This window comes from Propithecus coquereli, unplaced genomic scaffold (genome assembly GCF_000956105.1).
Source record: "Propithecus coquereli isolate 6110/MARCELLA unplaced genomic scaffold, Pcoq_1.0 Scaffold171, whole genome shotgun sequence".
In the NCBI taxonomy this organism is placed as follows: domain Eukaryota; kingdom Metazoa; phylum Chordata; class Mammalia; order Primates; family Indriidae; genus Propithecus; species Propithecus coquereli.
Genome location: NW_012141747.1, coordinates 1,046,338 through 1,061,605, shown reverse-complemented (window position 1 = coordinate 1,061,605; position 15,268 = coordinate 1,046,338). Strand labels below are relative to the sequence as shown.

Below are 15,268 nucleotides of genomic sequence, written 5' to 3'. Positions count from 1 at the left end.
CTGAGTAGCTGGGACTACAGGCATGCGCCACCATGCCCGGCTAATTTTTTCTATATATTTTTAGTTGTCCAATTAATTTCTTTCTATTTTTTTTTTAGTAGAGACGGGGTCTCGCTCTGGCTCAGGCTGGTTTCGAACTCCTGAGCTCAAACAATCCGCCCGCCTTGGCCTCCCAGAGAGCTAGGATTACAAGCGTGAGCCACCGCGCCCGGCCGGTGTCATCATTATTACTTCCTGGGGCAGAGTTGCAGTGCTGGCACACCTAAGCCAGTTATAGTTTCTGAGCTGTTTAGAGGGTGCGGTGTGTGTATTTCATCTTTGTCGCACTGTGCTAGTGGAGCATTTTGCAGAATTCATATGACACAAACCTAGCATTGTTCTTCTCTTGAATGCCAGGGAATCCGAGCATGCCAATGGCAAAAATGGAACATCTCCCGAAGCAGAGGGTGGCTCTCACCTCTGTCCCTCTTGCCTGTCCACTTCTAGCCTTCAAAAAGGAGAATGGGCCTCATGAACAGAGTAATCTAAGATGGTCTCCCTTAACAGGAAGCAGCCCAGGTGGTAAAGGATGTAACTTGTTTTGGGCTTTGAAAACTAGTTAGTGGTAAACAATGGAATATCAAATTCAAAACCATGAATAACCCTAAATAAAAGTGAGACCTATTATTTACAGAAAAGTACAGTATTTATTTACTTGCTATTTCTTCACAGTTTTTCCTAAAACTATAAGCTCAGTTTCTTTCTTATCTTGAAAAGAAAGAAATTGATTTGCTTTTTACAAGATCAGTATGTAAATTCACTACCTATACTCTACATAGACGCTGACTATTCTGTCTCTTACGTGTCAATCGCCTTTAAAATTCCTGAGAAAATAGTGAGTTTTTGTACCACAGAAGCAGCCAGCCATCTAGAAGCCGGGCCCTGTGATTGTCACCACTGGAAAAGATTTCAGAGAGATATCAGGGGCCATAGAAATGTTGTAAGGTCATAAGATGGGGAGCTGCATCAGTGGAGATGATAATTTTACGATGTGCTTTGAATGTGTGTCTCCCTGGCAGCCCGGGGAACTTCACCTGTAACTCACCTTCCCAGAACCACTTTGGGCAGCAGAAGCTTGGAGAGACTCTGGCTCTATTTGTCCCACCCCCGAGGTCCCTGTGAGCTGAGCTGAAGGATTCAGTTCCAGGACCATCTACCCAGACCACCCTATTCCTGCTCAGAGGGTAGTTATTCCAAAACATCTTGATGTGTGGGTCAGTAGTTTCCTGTCACTTTAAAGGATAGCTTGCTGTTTTTCCAATTTGTGACTTTCCTTGAAATCCAGAAAGATAGCTTTTGTTTCCATATCAAATTGCTGAAAGCAACATCTCCAGCTGCCTCTGCTTTTGGCCCGAGTGGATGCTTCCTTTTGTGTGACAGGAAACTCTCTGTCAGTGTTGGATGCAGGGTCTTCATGAAGCAACACTATCCAGAAGGGTTTGGTTCTGGATATTTGACGGATCTACTAAGCAAAATACTTTTCTGATTCATTGCATGTAGGCTAATTCATTGGGTTCAACTTACTGTGGAGAGGAAAATATAATATTGAGAATCGATTTTATTTGTTGACAGCTCAGGATTGTGAATAATGAGTTTGGGATTGAAGAAAGAATTTAATGCAAGCTGTGAGGTGACCAGGACATAAGTCAAGTCCTGTGCCCGGCCCTGGCTTGGGGATCAGAGTAGGATTCAGCTGCCTCCAGTGGAGAGGAGACTTCTAGGCTGTCAGTTCACCCTATGAGTTCTCTCAGCCTGCAGAGGTGAACTTCATTGTATGTGCTGCCCTGGACCTGCCAGAGATCTTATGCATTGACAGAAATCAGCTGCAGCGCCCCAGCTGGGACAGGGACACCTCTGTCCCCTGAGGAACTGAGCCCTCGCTTGCTGGTTTGGGGGATTGGAAGCCTGTCCTACAATTCATGAAATTTCAGTGCCTAGGCTGTGTTCTCACTGCTGTGATTGAGACTTGAAGTCAGGAGTCTAAAAACAATGGTGGGGAGGAGTACAATGGAAAGATTTGCCCCACCGCGATCACTGTTGCAGTGTTAGTACTGTCTGACCCTTGGCTTTTGAGCCTGAGGTCTAGACATGTGGCGGCCAGTGCCAGCCTTGTCAGTGCGAGATGGAACGGGCGTGGGCTGGGTGCAACAAGCTGGAACCTGCTCTTCCCCTGCCCAGAGGAAGCCTGTGCACAGCTTTGGCTGATTACCACTTTGCAGAAATTGGCAAAAGGTGGGTGACAGCCTAGTTCTGCTGATTTTTCAAGATAAACCAGACAGAAGAATTTATATGTGGACTGTCTCCATTTCTAAAAATGTGCTTGATATTTGAAAACAACAGATAGGCTGCACAAAATGGGCTTGCAGGCGGTTTGCAAACTCCACTCCAGACTCCACTTTTGATCTTACTTGAAATTTTGCTTCTGGTATTCATACCTGGTTATATTTAAGGGAGCTGAGCCTATCATGTGGGATACTTAGGTACTCAGGATCAGTCAAAATTTATTTTATAGTCAAATTAACACTGATCAAAATGACTACCATTCTCAGAAAGGGATCGTGTTACAAACAGAGAAATGTTAATACATAGAAGTGACTGACTTACTCTGACCATTGATGAAAGCGAGAAGGCCATGATGGAATATCTAAGGGAAAGGTGTTCATGTTTCACCCCTTAAATGGGGAGCAGAGGCCGCAGGGAAGCCAGCATGGGCTAGTGCTCAGCTGCCATACAGCCATTTCGTCATCTGTGAAAGGTAAACTCTATGGATGCATCAGTTGTGATACTGGCAATTACCGATATCCTAAGTGTTGTTACTCTCACTAAACAGAGACACTTTCTTTTAAAAATGTATCTGTGAGTAAAATCAATGAGTTTAACAGTATTAAAGAAAACACTCAATATTCTAACTATTCTTGTACTCTTTTTCACTGAACATTATTTGAAATAAACCCATGGGAGAATTGACATAATAAATATGCATGCTGTGGTAGATTATTATATCATGTTAATATGCTATTATTTGGTGTGAGCTATCATTTTGCCTGTGAGCATTTTTGTGAAAAACTACTTATTTTACCTTTTTGAGCTGTCAAAAATTCTGCTATTTTGCTTTTTATTTTCGAACAGCCCATGCTTTGCACATTTTATATCAGTACTTATTAGAGTTGCCTGTGAGGGCCAAGGGAAAAGTTCCCCTTCATCCTCTGGAGTTTCCCTGAGAATCAGCTCACGAAAGGCAGATTAATTGGAGAAAAGGCATAAAAAATTATTTAATGTGTATACATGGGAGCCCTCAGAATGAAGACCCAAAGATACAGGGGAAATATCCATTTTTGTGCTTAGGTTCAATGAAGTATGGGCAGCCATGTAGAAATATGACTGGACATAAAAGAGTCTGATCTAATGCTAACAGACGGCACAGGGAAACCCAGTGAGGCCTGTCTGTCTGGGTTCTTCTTGGCCTCTCTGTGCAGCATTCCTTCCCTCTGGGTGCGGGGCAGGACTCTCTCTGGAATGGAGGTCTTATGACCTACAGTCAAACAGGTAGGTCAGATAATTTCTTTATGGCCAGTTTTTACAGAGAAAGGCAGAAGGATAGTTAGAGAAATATTTTTAGGTTTTATGGCTGGCTTTGGAGAAAAAGGGAGTTCTGGTTTCTATGACTGCCTTGGGGAAGAGGGATTCTGGTTTGTATGCCTCGCCTTGGAGAAGGATAGAACTGACAGACAGGAGGGCAGAAGCTGGTCAAAAGAAATTTTTGCTGCTGAGCCCTTCACTTTGGGGTATTGTCCCCTAAGCCTCGACATACCTTTCAAAGGCCCAGTTCAGACTCTGTATCAAGGGGTCCATTGGAGTTTTGGGTTACACTGCATGGTGGCCATGGCTACCAGCAGAGATCTATTGTAGCAGCAGCATCTTTCCTGCCTGTTTAGCAGTTTTTATGCAGTTATGTTAATATTTCATTTTGTTTTGCCATAATTATTTTATAACAATGAGTAGGAAAGAGAAAAATGAAAGTGAAGATTTTTTTTTCCATTTTGGTGAAATATGCATAACATAAAATTTCCCTTTAACCATTTTTAAGTGGACAATTCAGTGGTATTAAGTGTGTTCTCAGTGTTGCGTGACCATCACCACCATCCCTCTCCAGGACTTTTTCATCTTCCCGAACTGAAAATCTGTGCCCATAACATTAACTCCCCATTGCCTCCTCCCTCCAGCCCCTGGTAAACTCTATTCTACTTTCTGTCTGTATGAACTGGTCTGTGCTAGGTACCTCATGTAAATGCAGTCATACAGTATTTCTTCTTCTGTGTCTGGTGAAAGATAGTCTTACCCTGCTGCCAGGGCTAGAGTATGGTGGCATCATCATAGCTCACTGCAACCTCCAGTTCCTGGGCTCAAGTGATCCTCCTGCCTCAGCCTCCCGAGTGGCTGAGTCTACAGGTGTGTGCCATGGCATCTGGCTAATTTTTCTGTTTTTAATAGAGATAGGGGTCTCACTCTTGCTCAGGCTGGTCTTGAACTCCTGACCTCAAGTGGATCCTTCTGCCTGGGCTTCCCAGAGTGCTAAGATACAGGCGTGAGCCGTTGTGCCTGGCCCAGTATAGCTCTTAAAACCTTACTGAAATTGAGACAAAGGTAGAAACGACCAGTAGCAATAAAAGCATAAACCTTCACCATAATCACATACAGCCAGCTGGCTGTTCACTTTCTTGGGAAATAAAATGACAAAATTAAAGATTAGAGAAAACAGGACAGTTAGAGCTAGAATTGTGAGGTTTATGATAAAAGGTGAGGTACAAGATCTTTGACTGTCAGGTGTTGGAGTCTCTAGTTATAAAACACGCATCTGGAGCATTGACAGTGTGGGCATCTCTGTGTACCTCCTTAGCGTGGTGTGTGATCCCCAAAGGAGACCAACCAGATCAGAGGACAGGTTCAGAGTTTTTTCTTTATTGCCATTTTTGCCCACCTATACTAGAAAAAAACCTTGTGTTTCTCTACTCTCTCACAACACTTCTGACACCAAAATGTGCACAGTTTTTCCAACAACCAGTTCCTCAACTTTCCAGACACCAACTGGGTGTCCTACAATTCAGTTCAAATCTGGCACTAACTACTCAAAGTTAGAGCAGACCCCACAGGTTAAGGAGGACTCAGTCCCACCAAACCGCCCCCACTTCATATGCCAGTCAGAAGTCCTGGGCTTCCTGCGCTTCGGAGCAACTGGCTGTAAATTGGGGATTCCCATGCTTCCTTCTCAGGGTTAATGATTTGCCATAATAGCTTGCAGAACTCAGGGAAACACTTAACTTTACTGGTTTATTATAATGGATACAGATGAACAGCCAGGTGAAGAGATACATAGGCAGGTATGGGGGGAGGGCACAGAGCTTCCCAGCCCTCTCAGGGCACAACACCCTCCCAGCACCTCCATCTGTTCACAGAGCCGGCAGCTCTCTTATAAGACCCCATCGTTCATGGTTTTGGTGAAGGTTCCATTAGATGGCTGATTACATCATTGGCCATTGGTGACTGAACTCAACCTCCAGCCCTGCTCGCTCCCTTCCCTAGAGTTTGGGTGGTGGGCCTGAAAGGCCCAGCCTCTAATCCTGCCTTTGTCTTTCTGGCAACCAGCGCCCCCCACCCCAAGCTCTCTAGGGGTCTTTACTACCAGTCGTCTTACTGGCATACAAAAGACACTCTTATCACCCCAGGGATTCCAAGGGTCTTGGAAGCTCTTGTATCAAGAACAGGAGACTAAAACAAATATTATAACAAAAGATATTCCTATCACCCTATAGTGTAGGGGATTACAGGGGTTTAGGAGCTCTATGCCAGGAGCTAACTGCGGGCAGAGACCAAATGTACATTTCTTACGATGTCGCAGCTTACTGCACACTATATGAGACAATGGGAGTGCAAAAGTGAGTAAAACTTGCCCCCAGCCCTGTGAACGTGTGTTCTAGTGGATGCGACAGACCCTCAGATGGATCTGTGAACTCATTGTGGTAGGCACTCTGCTACAAGTTGGCGCAGTGTTAGGGAGGACAGAGAGCCACATAGTACTCAGCACTGGCCTCCCCAAGTGCTCTGTAAATGTCTTAGTGAAAGGCATACTCATTTCCTCCGCTCCCTGCGCTGTTGGGTGTTACTACTTCCTTCCACCTTAGGGTAAATCCAAACTGCAACGACAGGGCCCAGGACACGTTACCCTTGCCCTCTCTTGGATTTCTTGCAGCGTCTCCTATGGGCCATACTTTGTGCCCACTCTAGTGAGTTTTGCATGTGCTCTTTCTCTCCCTGGGGGGACCTTGAGACCCCTCTTGGCTTTAACAATTCTCACTCTTCTCCGCCTCTCAGCTGAAATATCATTTCCTTGCAGAGCCCCTCTCCACGGGGTAGATAGTATCAGGGACCCTGCATGGTGGTTCCATTGTAACTTAAACTTCCCTCTCTGTAACAAGCAAGATGCATGTCATGACCCATTTGACATCCTTTGTCCCTGTACACTGTAAACTCCGTCTGGACAGAGCCATGTCTGTCTTGGTCATTGCTGTGCCCTTAGTGCTTGGCACATTTCGTGATGCTGAGTGCTCGTGAGTCAATGAATGAAAGGATAAGTAATCACATAAGTTATTAGTCAATTGCTAGGTTTTATGTTAATTTTAATTGTCATTTCACTCATATCCAAAGGGCCTATGTGCTAACTTTGACAGAAGCTGGAAGGTTTCACAGTGACTCAGTGGCCAATTAGCAATACTCAAATTCACAGTTTATGGCGAAATTCACATACACAGTCAAGCAAACATTGACAGTGCAATTATTTTTTTTTTTTGAGACAGAGTCTCACTGTGTTGCCCAGGCTAGAGTGCTGTGGCGTCATCCTAGCTCACAGCAACCTCAAACTCCTGGGCTCAAGCAATCTTCCTGCCTCAGCCTCCCGGGTAGCCGGGACTACAGGCATGCGCCACCATGCCTGGCTAATTTTTTCTATATATTTTTAGTTGTCCAATTAATTTCTTTCTATTTTTAGTAGAGATGGGGTCTCGCCCTTGCTCAGACTGGTCTTGAACTCCTGAGCTCAAACAATCCACCCGCCTCGGCCTCCCAGAGAGCTAGGATTACAGGCGTGAGCCACCGCTTCCGGCCGACAATGCAATTATTAAAGGCAGTAATTAGGGGGCTAATGAACCACAGGGATGGCTAGGTGGAAGGCCATTGCACCGACAGGACTCAGTGTGTCTGAAAGTCCCTGGGATGCTGGTCAGTGGGGGAGTGGCTGCACCACTGGGACAAAGCCTCTGGGCGACAATCGTCAGGTCAGGAGGAGGCCTCAGAGTTCTCGGGGGCAGAGATTCTAAAGGCACCTTGGACAGTGTCATTCCCTTGCTGTTTCTATAATTCTCCACAAGTGAGACTGTTGTCATTATCTCAGCCACCCTCTGGCTCCATTTTCTATGAGTTCCGTCTGGGCCTTGGGTGGTTCCATGCCACAGCAGGTGTTATCTCTCACCTTACTATATTATAAATATATTTATCACTTTGAAGAAAAACAATCTTACCACCACCTCAGTGCTCAGTCTAGTACACATATACTTGTCACTTTGAGCAGTGAACAGCGTCACTGTGGGCTCAATGCTACTTAACATGAGTGACTCCCTTTTGAGACATTAGGACCACAAATCATTAGTATGTATCAATAGGAAGGAAGGATCTTTTCTTTGTGATGATTTTCCCGCAACACACATGATTTCTACCTAGTGATTTACAGGATGTAATCATTCCTTCCACAGGCTGTCTGCAGCATCTCCTTGGACTTTGAAAGATGAGCAGGTTGTCTTTCTTTGTGGGGGTTAAAACTTGGCATTTGGAATCAGTCAGGTTTTTTGCAGATAACTTTTATCAAGTTGAAGTTCCTTTCTGTTCCCAGTTTTCTGAGAGTTTTTATCATGAATGAATGTTGAATTTTTTCAAATGCTTTTCCTGCATCTATTGCTATAATCATGTAATTTTTCTTCTTTAGCTTGTTGATATGATGGGTTACATTGACTAATTTTTGAATATCAAACCAGCCGTGCATCCCTGGAATAAACCTCACGTGGCCATGTATATTCCTTTTATATATTGCTGAATTCTTTGCTAATATCCCGATAAGGATTTTGGCATCTATATTCCTTGCTGAAAGATATTGGTCTGTTGTTTTCTTTGTTGTAATGTCTTTGTCTAGTTTTGGTATCTGAGCAATACTGGCTTCATAAAATGAATTGGGATGTGTTCCTTCCTCTTATATTTTATGGAAAAGAGTGTGTAGAATTGATGTTATTTTATAGAATTCACTAATGAAACCATCTGGGCCTACAGATTTCTTTTCGGGGGGAGTTTTTAAATTATAGCTTTAATTTTTAACTATCTTTGTTAGTTATAGGGCTAGTCAATTATTTCCTCCATATTGGACGAGTTGTTGCAGTTTGTGTTTTTCAAGGAATTGGTCCATTTCAACTAAGATATCAAATGTGTGTGTGTGTGTGTGTGTGTGTGTGTGTGTGTGAGAGAGAGAGAGAGAGAGAGAGAGAGAGAGAGAGAGAGAGAGAGAGAGAGAGAGAGAGACCGTGTAGGTTGTTCATAGTATCCCCTTATCAACCTTTTGATGTCTACAAGGTCTGTAGTGTTACCTCTGTTTCATTCCCAATATTCATAATTTGTGTCTTCTCTCTGTTAGCTGAGGGTCAAGGGTGGGTTGCCTTTTAGAGAATAAAATCCCACTTCTCTCCTTTTCTCTCTCTGACACCACCCTGGCAGGTGTGGTGCTCCTTACACACTGGTGGGAGTAGAATCTAGATGCTCTACTCAGACTTTGCCGAGGTTGGGAACACAGTTTCTTCTGTGGTATTTGGCTGGAGTAGAGGAGTTAAAACTTTTCTGTTTTGCTGGGCTGACTCTTTCTCTTCCTTTGTCTAGATAAAGCAGGCTGTTGTTACAGTTTCTGTTGCTCGTGCCCCTTGGCATTTCCAGGTTAATGGGCTTCTTCAGCTCCAAGTGTGAGCTATGAGAGGCCAAAGGAAGACCCAGAGAACTCGCTGTTATATCGTTCTTTGGGGCTGGAGACCTCTAGCCAATCTTCTTTCTGCTTTCCACCTTTCAGAGTCTTCTTATGTTTATTTTATGTATAATGTCTAGGCTTTTTAGGTGTACTAAGTAGGAAGAATAAAGGGAAAATACATCTACTCCATCTTCCCAGAAGCAGAAGTCTATTCTTTTTTTTTGATCTTTATTTTCTCACCTGCCCCCCACCCCGCACCCTGCACAGACTTTAAAAAGGTGAATTCATGCATACCTGTCTTCTATCTTAGTGGCATTTACTTTTGTCACCGATTATATTACTTCTTTCTTAGTAAGATGATTATAGCATAGGATTACTTTCTGTTTTTGTAAATTCTGCTTTTTTTTTATGTTAAACCTGTTGACCTTCATGGAATTTTCCACAATCGTAGAGTAAAACAGAAACATACGTGTACGTGTTTGCTATTTCTCCTTATCTACCTGCTTGAGTAACACTGGTTAAATTATGTTTTCTTTGCCCATTCTTGTACAGCTTCTTACTTGATACAACATTCTTGTACCTCTGCACACCATTGTCTGGATTCACTGTTTCATCCCCGAGCTCCATTATGGGTTTAATAAAAGCATATGGCATTGTGTTTGGCAGTGGTGTTGGGCAACTATGGCAACACCGCGGTTGCTTTTCTCTAGTGCTCTGTGGAAACCGTGTGCCATTTCTTCTAGCTGAGCCTTGCTATTGATTTGTTAAGCTCTGTGATACTTTTCAAGAAGATTCTGATTGTAATTTGCTATCGTTAGTTTCTCCCCTGGAATTTTCTTTCTTCTTATTGCTCTTCATCTCAGTAAATAACCCCACTCTACACCCAGTTGTTTGAGCTCAACACGATGGATTCATCCTTGGCCATCTGTCTCACGTGACCCATCCAGGCTAGCAACACATTCTGCTGGAGCAGCTGTCACAATACAGTCCCTCATCTGACCCCCTCGCATACTCACCACCACTGCAGTGGAAGCCACTGTCTTCCTCTTCTGGCTTACTGAAAAGGACCGCTGCTGGCTGGCCTGCTCCCATTCTTCCGCTGCAGCCAGAATGACCCTTTAAAACTGGGAACGTGGTCATGAATGACATTCCTCTGCTCAGAAGCCTCCCCTGGCTCTTCATTGCTCTCAGAAAATACCCCAAGTCTGTCCTATGGCCACAGGCTGTGCAGGTTTAGCATTTTTATGTCCCTCTGTCCTTATTTCCTATCATTTTCTCCTTTACTCCCTAAGCTCCAGCCAGAGTGGCCTTTTTGCTCAAGGTGCTCCCAACTCAGGGCCTCCATTCTTGTTCTTATCTTCCCTGTTCTAGAAAGTTATTCCACCATGTTTCACACCTTCACTTCATTTGGGGTTTCATTCAGGTGTCACCTTCCAAAAAGGCTTCCTTGACCACCTTGATGTAAAGTATCAGTCAAAAGGATTCCCTCATCCTACTCTGGTTTTGTTTGTGGTGCTACTGTGCATCTATTGGTTGACCGATTTATTTTCTGTTTCCCAGCACTAGACTGTAGCTCCCCAGTGCAGAGGCTTTGTTTAATTTACTGCTGCACTCCCAGCACCTGATAGGGGATCTAGCACACAGCAGGGTCTCAGTAAGTATATAATGAATGAAAAAAATGATTGAATGAGGTTGATCATTTTTATTGCTTCCACTTTTCCTTGTCGTATATAATGCCACAATAAATATTCTTGATTCACAAAGCTTTTCTTGAATTTTCTAATCCTAGAAGCATGCCTTCTGTGAAAGTTATAGTTCTTTTGCTTTCTGTAGGTGTTATTTTTCGTTACCAAACAGTTGCCATTCTGTCATTAACCTGTCTTCGTGCCGAGTGGCTCTTTTTCCAGACCCTCCTTTATGGGATCATGCACAGGTCCCCTTGAAGTTTGCATTCTTCTTAAATTTTTTAGTCACAGGTTTACAGACAACATCTTATTTATTTTCACTGACAGTTAATCATATCCATTTGGTTTAATTCTTTCCTTGGGCAGCCTTGATCTCCTTATTTCCAAATCCAATCTCTGGTCTTTTGTCTCTTGGCAGGGGTTTCTCCCTGTCACTCCATCTGCAGAAGCCAGGATGGTTCTAAGGCTTCTTCTCTAGCTCCCACTTGCTCGCAGAACAGAGGCAGAGCTTGGGAGACGTGGCTCCCTCCTGTTTGCTCAGTCCTCCCCTCCTCTCCAGCCCATGCACCTCGTGATCAGGCCAGTCACACGACTCCTGCCCCATGGCACCAGCTTTCCTCAAACGTTTGAGTGTGCTTCCTTCCCCTGGGATTCCAAGATCCACGTCCAGCCATCTTAATGCCACCTTGTCCACGATTTCTTCTCTAGTCTCCTCATCCCCCACTCTCATCTCCTTTTTTATAAAATTTTATCACTTTCTATCCTGTATTTTGTATAAGAGACCTCTAATCCTCTTCCCCTTCCTACTAAGTGAATTTCTATTGCAACTAAAATAAAATAATACATTTTATAAGCGTCCACCTTCACAGACTTTTATGTGCTAGTAATAAAAGTTGAATGACACAGGTACATTATAATCAGAAGTTAGCAGGAAATACAGAGGACTAGGATTACAGCCTTGGGGCCAAATACAGCCTGCAGCCTGGCTTTGTATGGTGCGTGGGTGAAGAATGGCTTTTACATTTTTAAATGGGTAACCAAATCAAAGAAGAATATTTCGTAACATATAAAATTACATGAAATTCTAGTTTCTATGTCCATGGATAAAATTTCGTTAGAACACAGCCACACTCATTCATTTCAGTATTATCTATGGCTGCTTGCGTACGCCAATGGCAGAGTAAACTGTGGCCTACAAGCTGAAAATATTGCTCTCTGGCCCTTTACAGAAAAAAGGTGGCCAACCTCTGGACTACACAGGGCTTTGTGCCCGCAGCAGCTCATGTTCAGTGTCTTCAAAATCATCAAAAAATTCATTTGATTTTTTTCCCCCAAAACTGATACTTTTCTCCGTAATATTAGGTGGGATGATCATTCTGGGAAAACAGATTTCATCTATTCAAGTTCATTTTCCTTTCAAGAAATACTTGGGGGTGCGGGGAAGAGCCATAAATGAATAAATATTTGTAATTTTTGATTTTTATGTTTTATTCTGTGAACAATGAAGTTTAAGAAGACTTTTGTTTGTTATCACTAATTATTAATACTTTGCTGGTAAGTTTTACACTGGTAGTTCATAAAAGCCCAGACACCTACACGCAAAACCTTTTATGGCAGCAGAGAGTGTGTTACACAATCCTGTTTCTCTGCTCATGTTCACCAAAAAGCACTGAACTAAGATCGCGTGTGACTACCCTTCATTTAATCTCTCCTCGCCCATGGACAATTCAGCAGATTCAGTTAACTATTGTCCTACTTCAAGAAAGGCTCACTCAGATCGATTCTGAATGACCTGAGCATTCATAAAATAAAGGAGGGCAGATTTTTTAAAATACAAAGGCATGATTTCTTCAACGAGTGTTTCTGGGTTGGTTGCTATTTTTTTCTAATTTTTCTACTGCCAGATTTCTCTCCTCCTCACTTCCTCCATGCCTCCTTTTGGCCCTCTGGCCCAGCGGCCCTTCATTCTAACTCTATCCTGCATCTATTTTGCTGCGTTTTACTTGCTCTGTGATTTGTTTCTGCTTGCTCGGGTTCCTGCTCAGGACCAGTGGCATCGTGTGAGCCTGGCAGACATTGGCCTCAATGATGCATTTAAGCAATCTTTGTTCCTTCCTTTCTCCCATCCACCTGGTTTCCCATCCTCCACGCTTAGGATTAAGGATATCCTTTCAACACAGAAAGAAGAGCAGCACCCACATGGGAGAGCACTGGCCACTGACGCTGGGTCAGTGAAAGGAAAGAAAAAAGCAACAAGAGAAGTGGGAGCCTCCCAAAACAGACCTCGCCCGTTTTCCGGTTTGCTTCCTTGGAGACTATTGCTTCTGTGCGTCCTTTAAAACTGTTTTCTCTTGCTTTTTCATTTGGAAGAGGGGGAGACAACTAAAATTTGGGGGCACTTGTGACACTGCACAATGGTGAGTACTGTGTAGTCCACAACTCAGTTATTGTTACAGTTCTTTACCTGATAGGTACGTTTGTCCCTATTTTACAGATGAGCAGGTGGGGCCTGGGCATGTTAGTAACCTATCCTGAGTCACAGGCAGAGGGTGGGAGGGCTGGGTTCCCAGTCAGGGGGCAGGCCTCAGATAGCAGCCCTGCATGCACATGGCAAGAAACGTTCAGGTTGGGGTACATTACAGAAAGAGGCGATTGCACTCGGATGCCAGGGGATGGAGATGGTGCTAATGGCACACCTCTATCATACAGGAAGAGGTGTGTGTAGAAGCAGGAGTCAGCATGAGGGGACAAAGATGTGGTTTTCAGGGTCTTTTTTTTTTTTTTTTTAATTTTAAAGAGTTTATTTGAGCAAACATTGATTCATGAATTGGGCAACTCCAGACTATGAGTGGTTTGGGGCTTCACTGAAAGGGCACGAGGGTAAGGCTTTTATAGGGTGAGTATGGAAGTAAGGCAGAAAAAAAAAATTAGTTGAAGTGGAGCCATAGCCCTATTTGGATCATTCCAGTGGAAAGTCTCAGGGGTCTTTTTTATTTCTCTGTTTAACAGTGAGGTCAGTGGACTAGACAGAGGTCATGGGTAGGGAGCTCTGGACCAGTTGAATGCATTTAGTCCCCACCAATTATTGGAGCATGCTCTGGTACAAATAATAAAATAATCAAAGCTGGATTTGAGTACCCAACATGAAGATGTTCAGTTTATTATTTAGAAATTATTAATAGTTCTTTAAACCTCTTCAAATTATTATGATTATAGTGCTTTGGATTACAAAATGTTTAATGCTATGGTTTTAGACCTGTTTGTAAGCTCTGAAGGATTTACTTATTAAAACTTGCATGATTTTAAGTTTCTAAGGACTTATTTTATCATTTTAATAGTCATGCATTGCTTAATGATGGAGACACGTTCTCAGAAAAGCATCTTTAGGCAATTTTGTTGTTTGAACACTGTAGAGTCTACTCACACAAACCTAGAAGGTATAGCCTACTATATACCTAGGCTGTATGGTATAGCCTATTTTTCCCAGTCTGCAAACCTGTATAGCATGTTGCTGTACTGAATACTGTAGGCAGTTGTAACACAATAGCAAATATTTGTGTATCTCAATATATCTAAACATAGAAAAAGTACAGTAAAAATACAGTATAAAAGATAAAAATGGTACATCTGCATAGGAAACTTACCATGGATGGAGCTCACAGGACTGGAAGTTGCTCTGGGTGAGTCAGAGAGGGAGTGGTGAGTGAATGTGAAGGCCTAGGATGTTACTGTACACTACTGTAGGCTTTATACATACACACTGTACACTTAGACTATACTAAATTTATAAAAAAAATAGTTTTCTTTCTTCAATAAGAAAGTAACCTAGGCTTACTGTAATTTTTTACTTTATAAACTTTTTAATTTTTTTCACTTTTTGATTCTTTTGTCATAACACTTAGCTTAAAACACAAACTGTTATACAACTGTACAAAATATTTTCTTTATAACCTTATTCTATAAGCTTTATTCTAAAATTCTTTTCTTTCTTTTTTTCTTTTTTACTTTTTAAGCTTTTTGTTAAAAGCTAAGACATAAGCACACACTTTAGCCCAGGTCTACGCAGTGTCAGGATCATCAAGACATCACTAGGCGATGGAAATTTTTCAGCTCCATTATAGTCTAACGGAACCACCATCGTATGTTCTGTCCACTGTTGATGGAAATGTTGAATGCGGCACGACTGTAATATCTTTCTGTAATTCAGATAAGTTCGTCTTAGTCTGGTTTTGCTGCTACAATAGAATACCACAAACAAGTAATTTAAAGAAAAGACAAGTATTTTCTCACAGTTCTAGAGGCTGGGAAGTCTCAGATCAAGGCCCTGGTACTTGGTGTTCGGCCTTCCTGTGTCCTCCAATGATAGAATGCAGAAGGGCTAGCAAGGGCGGAAGAGCGAGCTCATCAACTAAGGCTGTGAGAAGCCTTTTTTATAAGAGCCTTAATCCTATTAGTGAGGAAGGAGTCCTCATGGCCTAGTCACGCAAAGGCCCCG

At 42.9% G+C, this 15,268-nt stretch overlaps 1 protein-coding gene across 1 annotated transcript in view; it reads left to right on the top strand.

Annotated features, from left to right (window-relative positions):
* SLC9A2 (solute carrier family 9, subfamily A (NHE2, cation proton antiporter 2), member 2) overlaps positions 1 to 15,268 on the top strand; it is a 90,382-nt gene that overhangs the window by 15,059 nt on the left and 60,055 nt on the right. The window lies entirely within an intron of this gene.